Source organism: Scophthalmus maximus, chromosome 11, assembly GCF_022379125.1.
Source record: "Scophthalmus maximus strain ysfricsl-2021 chromosome 11, ASM2237912v1, whole genome shotgun sequence".
Lineage (NCBI taxonomy): Eukaryota > Metazoa > Chordata > Actinopteri > Pleuronectiformes > Scophthalmidae > Scophthalmus > Scophthalmus maximus.
The window spans coordinates 13800916-13815000 of NC_061525.1; the positions used below are offsets into that span (position 1 = coordinate 13800916).

Genomic DNA, 14085 nt, shown 5'->3' on the forward strand with positions numbered 1-14085 from the left:
AAAATACAGAAAATGACAAACATATTCTGGTTTTCAGCTTCTCTAATATGAGAATGTTCTGCTTATCTTTATCATAGATCCTTGTAAACTAAGACATGCTTCAACATTTGGTCATAGAATAATTACTAATGATTAATCGTGTAATTTTGAAATTAATAAGCAGAATAACCAATAATGAAAATAACTTGTTTGATGCAGCTCTAAAGTTGATGTGAGCAGAAGCTCAAAGTACTGTTCTCTTCGTGTTGTTCCTGGGCATCTGGTCAATTTGCATCTGAACTCAAAACCAGAAAAGTGAAAGTGGTTCATTCTGTCTCAAATTCAAATGGACTTTATCTCGTCTGGTTGTGCTTTTATGATTCCACTTTTAAACTCACAATATGAAGCTTAATACATATTATTGAATTATGCTGCTTCAGAGGTATGTTTTTTTATTTGATAACTGCCCCAATGTGTCATGGTCCATTGCTAGAGAGCGTTACATCCAGAACTTGAGCCGTAATCCACTCCAAATACACTTTGACTCTGCTTTAACCACAAATAGGATTTGGAAAAATAACATTGTGATTAATGCATGCTAACTACATAATAGAACTTAGAAATGTAATTAACAGTAAATTCCTGCACCTAATTGGTGTAGCTCTGTTATTCATTAGATTCCTCTGAGGACAAAATATGGGATATTAGATGCATATTAGAGGCATTACTTTTTTATGTTAGGAACACAGCTTAAAGAGTTCCATTTATTATTTATTGTCTCCCCTTGTTTTCACTCGGGATTGCAGAAATGAATAGAGCAGTTAGTGGTAGCTCCAACATAAGTCTTCAAAACGGCACCACTTTAAATTGGGTCGTGTTATAAACTGACTGATGGATGCTCAGACAGCAAGTTTGTCAGCTGGAAAAGACAAAGCAATTTCATCTTTCTCTCACTCTTTCTGTTTCACTCGCTTTCTCACATAGACAACACATGCAGAAAAGAGGTAACGGCATTGGGATGAACAGGAGGAATATGTTTTGTCGAAAACTTTGCAAATGGCAACGTTTTTTTCCTTCCTGAACTACACCTCAAACAAAACAGACTTGTTATGTGTTAACTTGAAATCCCTTTTCACCAAGTACTTTCCGGAATTACAGTATGGAGCCAAAATGCTGGAGTTGGATGTAATGAATAAATGAATGAAAAGGAGCCATCCAGAGGTGGATGAGGCTAAAACCCTCAAAATGCAAGTCTCCATTGTTAAACTTCGGTTGAGCTTTTTTTTTGTAGTTATTTGTTTCTGCTTTAGTAAGCACAGTAACCATGAGGTAACAATCAACCATACTCTTTTTTTTTCAGTTTTTTCTTTGTTCTCACATCACCTCTCCATCTTTCTCATTCACTTGCTGTCATTCTTGTAAAACTCGTCAAGCATCACACACAGTAACTCATCTACACTACTCTGTTTGAGTTTTAAAATAGTTTCACTGTTGCTACGGTTACACCTGCCGTCCGCACTACTCTGGAGTTTCCCCATCCCTAAAACAGAGACCTTTAGAAATGACACTGGCCCTGTTTTAGTCTGAAAACTCCGGGGCTGTGTTGTAGTACAGAAACAGAGACGTTACGAGACGATAGCGCAATAACCCGCATTTACTTCCTAATTGGTTCTTATCTGTCACGACTCAACTACCAGCGGTGAAGGAAAAACATTCTCGTCGTCTCTCTAAGAAAATAAACGTTGAACTACGAAGGCCCGTTTTCCTCGATCCCGTGCAATTCAACAGCATGTATTTCTATAATCTTTTTATTTGCTGAATTATGAGCATGGAGGCTGTATTCATTTAATTTAGTGCACAGATATTGTTTTCTTCTCCTTTTTTTCCCATCACTTTTGGATCACAGCTCTTTCTTTGCAAACTATCCGACATATGAGATTCTCAGTTACTGCAGAGGCTTAAGCAGTGGAGGCGGGAGGTCTTGCAGTAGTGTACAGAAAATCCTGTGTGTGTGTGTGTGTGTGTGTAGGGTCATGAAGACAGATTGACCACACACTGGGGGAAAGAAAAAGAAAAACAACAAGAAAAAACGAAACATAGGTGACAGAAGGACTCCAGGTTTCAGGCCACTAAGGTCAGCACAAAACACGCTGCTCACGAAGCCCTTCTTCCATTGTTTAATTAAGTCGCCACCTAATGATATTATAATACAATATTCATGTAAGGTTTCCATGTTTTGTGAGGAAAATATCTGTTCCTTACTGAATTAAACAGGTAAGAAGGATGCTACAGTATGATTACAGTGACATTTTTCCCATGCAGACATTTTCTGGGCAAACATGAATTAATGAGTTAAACAAATTGTTTGCCCAAAAACAGTTTGTTTCCTGTCTTCAGTATTTTTTAAAAAAAAAACACCAATATTTAGAATTTTTGGTGATCATTATATTGCCAAATGGTGTTGCTCATCGACATTGTTGAAACAAGCCGGCTTCCCGCAGATGGCCTAAGTTCATAACACACATGGCACACACACGCTGTCTCACTTCCTACAATCTTTTGTCACCTGCTCCAGCAAATGGCCCTTTGCAGGACGAGGGCAGGACAGTGGCCTGATGGGGAAATGGGAAATGGGCTATCATCAGGCTAACAGGGAGCTGCAGTCCACTAATCAGTTCAGGAAGGTGTGTGTGTGTGTGTGTGTGTGTGTGTGTGTGTGTGTGTGTGTGTGTGTGTGTGTGTGTGTGTGTGTGTGTGTGTGTGTGTGTGTGTGTGTGTGTGTGTGTGTGTGTGTGTGTGTGTGTGTGTGTGTGTGTGTGTGTGTGTGTGTGTGTGTGTGTGTGTGTGCGCGCGCTCAGTGGAGCACTAATGGCAACCATATTTTCGGAGGCGGTGGACTGCAGAGTTTTTAGGCATCACTTTGACCCAGTGAGGGGCCTTTCCGGGTCTGTGTGCGCTGTCGTCTGAGCGTGAGTCAGCTGGCCGTAGAGGAGGGTAAATATTTAGGACTAGGAAAGGAAACATGTATTTCCCCTCCCTCGCTGCAGAACAATAATTCCCTCCTTCTCCTGCTCTCTGTCTCTACTTCTCAGAATAGCAGTAATTATCACACTTCCCTGCATTCATGTGAGGACCTCATTGTCCCAGCAATCGCCGGCGGGCCCACGGTGAAAGAGAAAAACTGTCGTCATTTAAGTCATTTATCTGTCTATATGTTGCTTTTACATATTATATAAGACTCATTGGTATACAGTAACTGTGATACCCTTCACAAATCCTGTCTTGTAGTCTGAAAAGTTTAATTGAATTCAATTCATGCTCATTACATTGGATTTCCAGCATTCATATCCTGCACAAAACATGTTTTTTTGGAGCACTTTGGCAGCTTTTTCTTTTTCCATTGAAATGGCTAAAACAAATGTTTGTTACAAAAGATGCCAAAGTTGACAAATCTTGATAAAAGCTTGAATTTGAAAAGAATTACAAACAGTCACCACATTACTGCTGTGCATTTTTTAACAAAACAAAAAATGAAATGAAGTGAGAAAGAGAAAACCCTTCAATTAATAAACTCTTGCAAATTTCTGGAACCATTTCACCCCAAATCAGTAAGAAAAACATAAGTAGATTAAACATTTTAACACATTTTAATTAAAAACTTCATTTGAAATTGTAATCCATCTCTAGAGAGTTTAAAAAAAGTTAACTTAATGCATTACTTAGAAAGAGGAAAACGAAAGTTCTAGTCTTTCTCCCTGCCAGCTGTGCAGTCAGCATAAGGTGGTACACACACACACACACACACACACACACACACCTGTTGGGTCACATAATGACTTCCAAACCGTAGCTAAACAAAAGTACAGTGGCACTCAAATCATAAGAGAAGAACACAAAATCGAGGCCTCACTTTCGTTGCTGTTATCGTGACAGCTGTACACAAAGTCAATATCATGTGCCGTCAAAAGAGATTGTGAAGACAGAGAAAGTCAGTTTAGAAAAAATAAACTGTCCCTCAACATATCACTCAGCTGGCAGACTAACCGAAGAGATGAGAGAGTGTGGCCAATAAATGATCAGAATTTAGCCTGGTTTGATATGACTGAACCAATCAACATGAAGCCGAGGGGAAGCCGGGACAGATTGTGGGGCTGTGACAGGATCAGAGCAAGTGCACGAGATGTGCGTTTGAGATGCTGTCACTCAACCACATACACACACATGCAAATAGACATTAGTGTCTAAAAGATACTTGATTCTGACAAGCTGATAAATCAACATTATAAAGCTATACTGTCTCCTTTTCCAAATACACACACACACACACACACACACACACACACACACACACACACACACTCGCACACACACACACACACTCGCACACTCTCCACAGGAAAATATCACCCTATTTGCAATAACCTGACATCTCACTGTGGTGAAAATGGTATTAGATTCTTGATGACAAATAAAAAGAGTGAGGAAGAGAGGTGGAGGATGATGGGAATGTTGGGATGGGGGTTTTCTCAGGAAGCTGCATTTTTTAGTATGCAAGTTGATCCTGTTAGGCTGAAATGCAATAACAGATTCCGAGGTCCGCTCCACGGGAGGAAAGACCCTCCCAACTCCCTCTGACTAGCCTCTATTTATCATCCACACATAGACTGTCGCTGGGAAGAATATATTGCTTTAAAAAGTCGCTGCAGTAATAGCATTTATCTAATTTCCATAAATTTTCGGCATGAATTTGATATTTTCTTCATCGGTGAACAACATAAACTATTTAAAGGGGATGCCGTTGTGGCAAACTTTTCCCCCAGTCCTTAAATTTCCTTTGTGATGGATACTGTCAGTATAGGAGGGATTCACATATTGGGCAGCTAGTGTAGCATACATGGGGCCACGCACGCACGCACGCACGCACGCACACGCACACACACACAACAGATGGAGTAAGCTTCATCACTATATCCATAACCCTGATTCATGAATCATTTAGATTCCCCGTCAGGTCTAACTCTTCTCAGATACTAACAACCTATTCATTAAATGGTACTGATAAATACCCAGTTTCTTTTTCGAGTGCATCAATTATCTTTATGACCTGCTTTGTCCCCTGCTTTATGAAATAACGACAAAAGTTGTTGTCCGTGCCATCTATATGACCGTTGCATAGACTTTCTATGCAACATAATGCTTGATTATGTTTGGGCAACTTCAACCTGGTAAAAGTTGGGGAAGGATTGTGGTCGTGTTTAACATTTCCCAGTTGTATTCCTGCCAGCCTCCTAGTAAAACTTCCAGAAAATGAACACATCTGTAGTGATAGATTTAGCTGCTAAAGAGATGCATATTTCCACCAGGAGGTGGTGGAGACCAAAAACAGAGCTTGATACAGAGTGATGTAAAACACTTTTCAGGTGGTCAAATACATTGCTCTAAAGTAATGCTGGCATTTTTCCTTGTCTGCCGTCGGAGGTGTGCAATTGTTTTTCCGAACAGTATCAGATGATCATATGTCAGTGGTGTGTTCACAACTTGTTTCCACTGTGCCAGTTGACCAAAAATCAATAACTGCAGGTTTATGTTGAGGGAGGAACTGAAAATACTTTGCCAAGGACAGTGACAGATTGTGGTCATGGTTAAAAGAAACCAACATTGATTATTGATTGGATCCAAACAATGGTGTCCAGTGTCAAAGACCTCAAACATAATTTGTGGTGCAGTAAGGCCGCGTTCAGAAAGGTACTAGTATTGCGTGAGTGCAGCCCCTTCAATTATTTCAGCTAGACCACTGCGCTTGCACAGCAGGGGTGTCAACGTTACAGTCTACATCCAAACACTGCAGCTTCTGTTAATGCCCACCGTCCACACTATGAATTTTTGGGCACCTTGAACAGAGAACTTTGGAAACGCTGCTGGTGTTTTCAGAACTGTTAGTATGGGCGGAAAATACTGCTGATTCGGATCTAATATGCTCGTCTGGACGGGGATTTTGTGCATTTGAATAAACCGCTGATGCAATTTTTTCCTTATTCCTTTATGTTGAATCTGTTTGCAATATCTCCAAACGGTGCTCAACATTTCTCTGCATTTTAGCTGACGAATGATGATATGGCATAATAGGCATACTGCACTGCGTGGCGAGAATTAGATCTTTGTAGCAGCACATTAGAGTGATGTTTGCAAACGATAGCTGCATTAAACATGCCTGGTTAGATGTAGATAGAAAAGCCATCAGCATTGAGAGCAGGAAACAGTACAGCAGCACTGTATCGTATCGCAATGAAAGACCTCGGTTCCAGGGAATGTCATTATCTCTCTACAAGCATCTTTGTCCAGATGGCCCCCAACCTGCTGCTCCCGCCAGCAACCACAGCCTGTGTCTTGGTCACTCAGTATGGGCTTGTGTATGCAATACTCTTTTTTACCGTGCACTAGTTTGTGATTTAGTTGTCTATGGCTTTTATTAAGTTTCAAAACACGCGTATAATAACAAAGAGCAGATCAACACCGTGAGCGTAAACCACAAGGGAGCATTTCTCCTCTGCAGAACGGTATCCACGAGCATAAAACCATGCGAGTAAAAACAATCATCATCCAATGATTGGTCACTTCTCTTCAGTTCCCAGCCTATCTCCAAATCTCCCTCTTGTTCTTGCATTGACTTTGGAATCTCACCGCGCAAACAAATTAGCTTCGTGTTCGGTCTCAAGGCATCATTACAGTTTGGTTGTGAAGCCTTGTGGCTTAACCTCAAGGACTTGAGATTTGACTTGAGGCCTGTTTTAAAATTCAACTCAATTGATTTCAGACTTTGGACTTTGGACATAAAATACATAAGAACAGTTTTGGTCCAATGGCAGGTGAGTTAAGAATAAGAGACAGTACACAAGTTCAAGCTTTGGAGAGGTGAAGGGGAGACATGGCAAGGGTTTAGCACGTCGGCATACAGAGGTATGAAGGGTCTGAGGCAGGGTGGGAGGGGGGGAGTCAGGCAGCAGGTGGGTGTTTGCCACCAGGGGGATTCATCCGTCCTGGGTTCAGACAGGGCCTCATTAGTGAGCAGTGAATTACACTCCAGACACGTCTTAATGTAGACTAATCATATTACAGCTAGCACGCTCAGCTTCACCCCAGGGAGAGACAGAGGGAGGGGGAGGAGGAGGAGGTGGGGGGGGGGCAGCGACGGTGGAGGTTGAAGAACTTTACAATCTGATTTGTCCGGGAGAACTCAATGTAATCTAGCACCTCCGACTGACACCGTTTTATCTATCTGTCCATCTAACTGGCTGCGTGTGTCACATGACTCCTCCCCTTCTCACCGGCTCACTCTGTCTTCCTCTCTACCTCTTCGGTGCACATCCACCCTGCAAACTCTTTCTCATCCCTTCCTCTCGGTTGTTTTCCCCTACTCCCCGATCCCACCCACCACCCTCCACCTCTATCTTTCTCCCACCTCTCTCTCACCCACCCACACTCTCCTCCCCAAGCCGATGCATCCCTGCCCCCACGTTGTCAGTTCTGACAAGCTGCTTTAATGGGCGATGTGGCGCGTGCCTCTGACCACTGAGCACAGTCATTAACCTTCACTGGCATAATTGAATTCAAGGTTGATTGCTCGTGACCCTCCCCCCTGCCGAGGTCCCTCTCAATGTACATATTCATTACAGGGCCCCGGCTCTAAATGGATTGCACAGGGAAAGCTGTAGCAATCATCCAGGCCGCTCGGCGGGGGCAGCGGCACGCTGCTCGGGGGCCGCGAGGGGGCCGAGGACGGGGCGATGGGAGGAGGGAAGAAAGGGGAGGGGCACTAATTGCATGCTAGACGAGGAGGATCAGATTATGAAAAGAGTGAGAGAATGAAGATGGATCCCCGTGACACTGTCAAATTAAGGGCAAGCCTTGTAACGTAGAGAGACACTAAAATGTACAGTGGCACCCACCGCACCAGAGGAAGAGGGGAGATTGGGGAGCAGATGGAGATGGAGGGAGGAAAGAGAGAGAGAGAGAGAGAGAGAGAGAGAGAGAGAGCGCAAGAAATTGAGACGGGAGGGAAAGAGATGAGAGAGAGGCCATTGAGGCGAAGAGAGAATTGAATGTAGAAGAATGAAGTGCTGTAGACGCACACACATCCTGTGAGTGTGGATGTGCTTGCGCGTATGTTTGCGCACGCACACACGCCCACACACACACACACACACACACACACACACACACACACACACACACACACACACACACACACACACACACACACACACACACACACGCACGGGCTGGTTTCAGTGTGAAGAAGAGCATATATCACATCACCCCAAACACCATCACCACCAGCCGCCACCCCAAGCCAGCGGGTCTCTAACTCTCCCCTCTCTAATAGCTGTCAGATTACTATCAGCCAAACAAGACATCCAGCCTCCCCTCCTCCCCTCCTCCCCTCCTCCCCTCCTCTCCCCCACCTCCACCGACTCCACTGCCATCTTCCACATTACCCTCTGGTCGTCCTCGTCCTCCCCCTGTTGCATTCACTTCTGGCTTCCCTCTCAGTAACACCACCTCCCGTGTTCCTCCACCCTGTGGTAGTGTGTGTGTGTCTCTCTGTGTGTGTGTGTGTGTGTGTGTGTGTGTGTGTGTGTGTGTGTGTGTACTCATGCATGTGTGATCGTCTTTTATCCCCCCTCATCATCACTAACAGGGTTTCCCAGGCTCTGGCCAGGAGAGTGTGGGTCACAGGGCAGGAATCAAACAGCAGAACAATGGAGAGCTTCCTCCACTTAACCTCCTAATGGGCTCTCAATGGCTCCCCTGGCTCCCTCCAAACTATCAGCCACTGGATTCACTTACCTCACTACACCAACCAGGGTGTGTGTGGGGGGTCTGAGAGGTGTGGACGTGGCATTCACGGCAAAGAAAGCATGTGTGCGTGTGCGCGTGCGCGAGGCAGAAAGCCAGACCACAGACAAACAGACAGAAAAACAGAGGAGGTCCTGTTTCTGATGAGCTATGTGTTTTCTGTGTAATGGCATGCGGGCGGTGGATGGGAGAGCTGGAAATCTCACATTCTCACACATCAAACTCCCATTAAGTGGGCAGCCCGCGTCAACCAGCCACCCGCGTGTTTTCAGGTGCACGCTTGTGCCGATGTGCGGCTCTGCTGACCGATACAGCTGTCAGCATATGCCAGTGACTAAGACTTTGTGTCGAGGCACTCGGCTCCGCGAGTTACACTTCAATAATGACTTTCAGCGTTTGCTTCATCCCTGAGCACCTCGCAGCCCCCAAATCGGCAAAGACAAGTGGCCTCATTTATTTCCATGGAGGAAATAATTTAGCAGTGTCGGGCGCTAACGAGCTAGAGCGGAGGGATTCCTAATTAGATTCACTTTGTTTGTGTCATTTTAATTACGTCGCGGTCCCCAGCAGCGGAGCCACCAGTGATCCTCCGGTCTCTCAGCTCCGCTGCCATGCACGCCGCCTCGCCGGCTCCCAGCAGAGCCTTTTACAAAAACCAACAAACTGAACTCTCCTCCCTGTCAACCAAAGCTATGACAGGCCGGGGGTGTATGTTAATTTGTTGATTCTGTGCATGCTTGGCTGCTGTGTCACTTTAATCTCCGCACAACACCGCAAAGGTCACCATCGTCTGATGCAAACAAATACTGCCTTTCTAAACTTTTTGGGTGATGAATCATTATTTATTGCAGCAAATGAAAGGCATGGGCGACAGCTTTCCCTGCCTGTGTAGTCTTAAGCGGTGTGTTTATGTTCTGCTTTTGAAGGGAAAGCATCACTAAACCGAACCACTTTGAGGTTCCCTTTGAAGCATTCCCCTAAGACACGGTTGCTAATCATTTGGTGTTTCATGATGAATTCCGCTCAGTTCATTAGACAGTTTTATCTGATGTTGCTGTCTTAGATCCTGGCTGCCTCAGCGCACACACTGAACCATTTAGATAATTGAGTGATTAATTGATACCTAATGATCAGCACAGACCTTATGTTCTACTTTCATTTCAAAGTTGACAATTTATTATCAAGTCATTACCTGCAACTTGCACGCGTTTGCGGCAGAAAGAGTTGTGAAGTATCCAAGTGAGATCCTGCAGTCATCAGATGTGCGTTGTGAAGTGTCTTACCTTATAACAGTATGCAAAGGCCTCAGATGCAGATGTATGATAAGAAGTGGTGTTTTCATTTGTATCGGTTTGTAATCGGTTTAAAAATACAACTAAAGAGGCAGGAGGAGAAAGAAAGCCAGAAAGAAAAGGAAACGCAGAGGGCTGTGAAAGGGAGAAACAGGAACCCTTGACATGTTGCGGCATCCCAGCAGTGGTGTTGTTGGTGAGGGTTTCATCCCATCTGCTCCATGTCGTGTGATAGTGATCAGTCTTCAGGGACCCAGCTCCCCAGATGAGGTCAGCCTTACCTGTCAATCACACTGGCCCTGATCTGCCGGGGTCACCTCGAGCAGGGAATCCCAAACCCCCAAACCTCCAAATTGGAAAGACTTTTGGATGAAGAGAACGCTAAATAAGAATTTGGCAGAGCACTTCATTGTGTTAACAAAAAAAAGTAGACAAATTATTTAAGGAAGCTATTAACTTTGGTGATGGACTGAGACCGGTTTGCTGTAAACAATATTTGAAATCTGATCATCCATTGAAAACAATATTATAATTATGAAGTCTTTTGTTTCAAAGTGTGGGTGGGTGGGTCTCTGTTTGTGTGTGCATGTGTGTGCTTACGTGCGTGAGTGTGTGTCTGTACTAAAATTAACACATACGTTGACCTGTATAAACCTTTGAGTTTTTCCTTGTTAGCTTTTTTTGTACAGGAATAACATTTTAGTCTTTAGGACAATGCCTGCAAAGAGGCTACACAGCTGTGTACACACACACATGCACACACACACACACACACACACACACACACTTGCACATACACACACCAAGGTCCATCGCTACAGGGTCATCATCGGTTTACAATGGCCAGAAACACTGTACAACAGGAAGACAGTCGCTCCAAACCAGGGAAATATTAATGTTCCAACTGTGTTTTGGATTGACTTCATTTCACATTTCATCAACACACTGTACTAACTGGGCATGTTCAGTCGAAGACTGCAGTCGTCTTGTTCTTCTCTCAATGAGATACAAGCAGTATGGTGTTTATGTCAGCACTGATTGCCATGCTACATAATGCAAAATCCGGAGTGTAAAGCAGCCCATCTGTGATCACGAGTTCTGAGTCAAGACTAAAGATGTAAATTGTGGATTAGATGTACAAAGGCTGTGTATTTCTAATATGCTTGTGCAGTGTGCAGAGAATACACAACCGAACACGCACATGCTGTTGTCATGGACTGGCTCTTCTACAAGAGGAGCCATTTGGATTTAGTCTTAACATTCTTTTGTAGTGTATGAAACTATGCCAAAATTAACCCTTTTTTTGGCTTGATGATACATTTTTTAAATGACACAATTTTTTCCATATGGTCTCACTCCTCTTACCATTGAATTTGTAAGAAAGTGAAATCTGCAAGATGTGAGATTATCACAGTCATTGACGTATGGCTATTTGGCTAAATAATATTTAAGATGTATTGAACATAAACATATGGCTGCAACAAATTACTTTTTTATTGTTGGATCCGGCATAAAATTGGCCTTTTGATAAACTGGTTATAAAATTAGTTTGCACCTAATTTCCTGTCGATCACCTAAATGCTGTCACCAAATTATTGAATGAAATGGCAGATTAATTTATCAACCAAAGTGACTAATAATTTAGGCAGAAGTAAAAATCTAAATACTGTACGATAATTGAAAATGAACTAAGGGGAAAAAAAAAATTAAAAATGCATAAAATCTGTAATATTCTCATTCTGGTTTATCCAGAATAAACCAGAATGAAGAGGCTCAGTAGCACTTCATTTTCCAATTCCTTTTATATTCCTTATTTATTCATCGTTTAATTCACCAGACCATAAAAATAGTAATAAATTATATGTAGCCTTTTAATTTGTAATAAGGTCGTGTGTGTTTTAAAAGAATGCTCTCACTTAAATATAAAAAATGCATCCCTCACCACATTGTGAGCTATTTCATTACCAGCCACTGGAACTCACAATTGTTGCGGACTAGACTCATGTTTGAGAACATTATTGATTATCTTATAAGAGCATGTATAAGTGAGGGCTGGCTGAAGGCTCAATGACTCATGTGAATAAATCAACCTCGGAAAAAAAGGATGCTAGGTAAGATCTGATTCAGGACGGCTATTGGAAAATGTGAATAAAATACACGAGCAAATACAACAATTACAGCTTTTAAATGATGATTGTGTGAACAAAGAATGCTGACGTGAGCGTAGTGTTGCTCTATTTTAATCAAAACTTCACAGAGGAGAAAAGGCGTTGATGTCTAAATGTCTAAAAATCTGTCATTTTGACGACTTGTGATATTTGTATAATTAAAAAGGAGAGGGTATCATCTAGCCCATATACTATATGATATGACTGCTGCATTGATGAAATTATCTATCTTGAAATAAATTAATATGTTTATCAGGTACAGAGGACATTTTAATAACTCACCTGTCAAAAGTACCCGATTATGTCTGGGAAACTGGCAGCTGATAATTACCCACAATTCATGCCAGAGGTTTGAATCTTTGCGAAAAGAAAATTGATGAAACACAATCTAAATTGGGTACAGTAATCCATTCCAAGTTATGATGGGAAGAGGCCTATGTAAGGTGGATAAATGAAAAAGATTCTCGGGTCAGATTTACGGAACCATAAGAGCTCTTACAATCTCAGTTTCGTTCATTTAGCCTTCACTCTTAAGTTACACAGTCGCTCTCTTTATGTGATCCATTAGGAGCTGTTTTTCTCCGGAGAGTGACCCCGCACTCAAACGCATATGCGTGCTCCTGCAGGGCTGACAGGAGTCTGTCTCATGTTCAAACCACCTGGATGTGACGCCCGCTGTCCTCTCAGGCCACCTACTAAGTGCAGCCTCAGGTCTGTATATCTTACTGTCATATCGCTATCAGGTTTACGCTGCCTTGTCCTAATACATCTCACTAAATGCATCCTGTGGTCGTTTCTGGAGAAATAAATAGCAGCACAAACCCACTCACAGTGTCTCACATAATCAAACGTACAGCGGGCGCGCGGCGTCTCAATGTGACATCGCTCTTCCTGTAACTGAATGTTCTTTTTTTTTTGATGGCCGTGGTGAATGTGAACAGTTGAGTTGACGCAGAATGGCCATGACAACTGTAAAGTTTGAAGGATACAACTATAAGGGTGCTCGGAGAGCGCATACCTCCACCAAGGAGTGTTAAAGAAAGTGAAAAAGGTTCCGGAATCTGCCCGTTAATCCGGATTCGCTCCAAAATTGAACGGGTTGCCCCACCCCTCCACAAAATTTCATGGAAATTGGTTCATTAGTAAGTAATCTTACATATAGACAGACAAACAAGCAGTGATGAAGACATAACCTCCTTGGTGGAGGTAACACCACAATATTCTTTTAATGAGTGAAGAATTCAGCACCGACGAGTTTTGCTGCTACTTTGGAATACTCATTATTCCAAGATATTTGCCCCAATCTTTTGGGAACATTTTGGGAAATATGTTTTCTTTGCTTTTTTTGCCAAGAGTTAGATAAGAAGATTGAAACCTCTGTCATGCCCCCTCGCTAAATATGAAGCTAGAGCCCTGCAGCCAGTTACCTTAGTTTAGCATGAGGTCTGTCCAAAGGTAACAAAAAACCTACTTGCACCTCTAATGTCTGGTTTGTTCAGTCCTTACAAATACCAAAGTTTTAAAACAACAATTACACATTTTAAAAAGGAGTAATGTGCTGGAATAATTTTTTGTCCGCAGGTAGTCACCAGGCAACCAACAAGTGACTCGAGGAGCTTCCTTCTCCAGATACAAACCAGATCCAAACAAACAGTAAATATCTGCTTCTTGATCTAAAATATTTGTTTAACTGAGCTGATTGTATCAGCGTCAATATTTAAAATTTACCTGCCAGCAGTTGTGGCATGGCAACAATTTTGCCAACTGTTTTTTGACAGGTCTGTCAAAAA

General features: G+C 42.7%; 1 long non-coding RNA gene across 1 annotated transcript in view; it reads left to right on the plus strand.

The window, feature by feature from the left end:
- Positions 1-14085, plus strand: part of LOC118299872 — a 77495-nt gene that overhangs the window by 39503 nt on the left and 23907 nt on the right. Inside the window, exon 2 of the long non-coding RNA XR_004789971.2 lies at positions 12864-13006. This is a non-coding gene — a long non-coding RNA (uncharacterized LOC118299872). The remainder of the gene's footprint in view (positions 1-12863; positions 13007-14085) is intronic.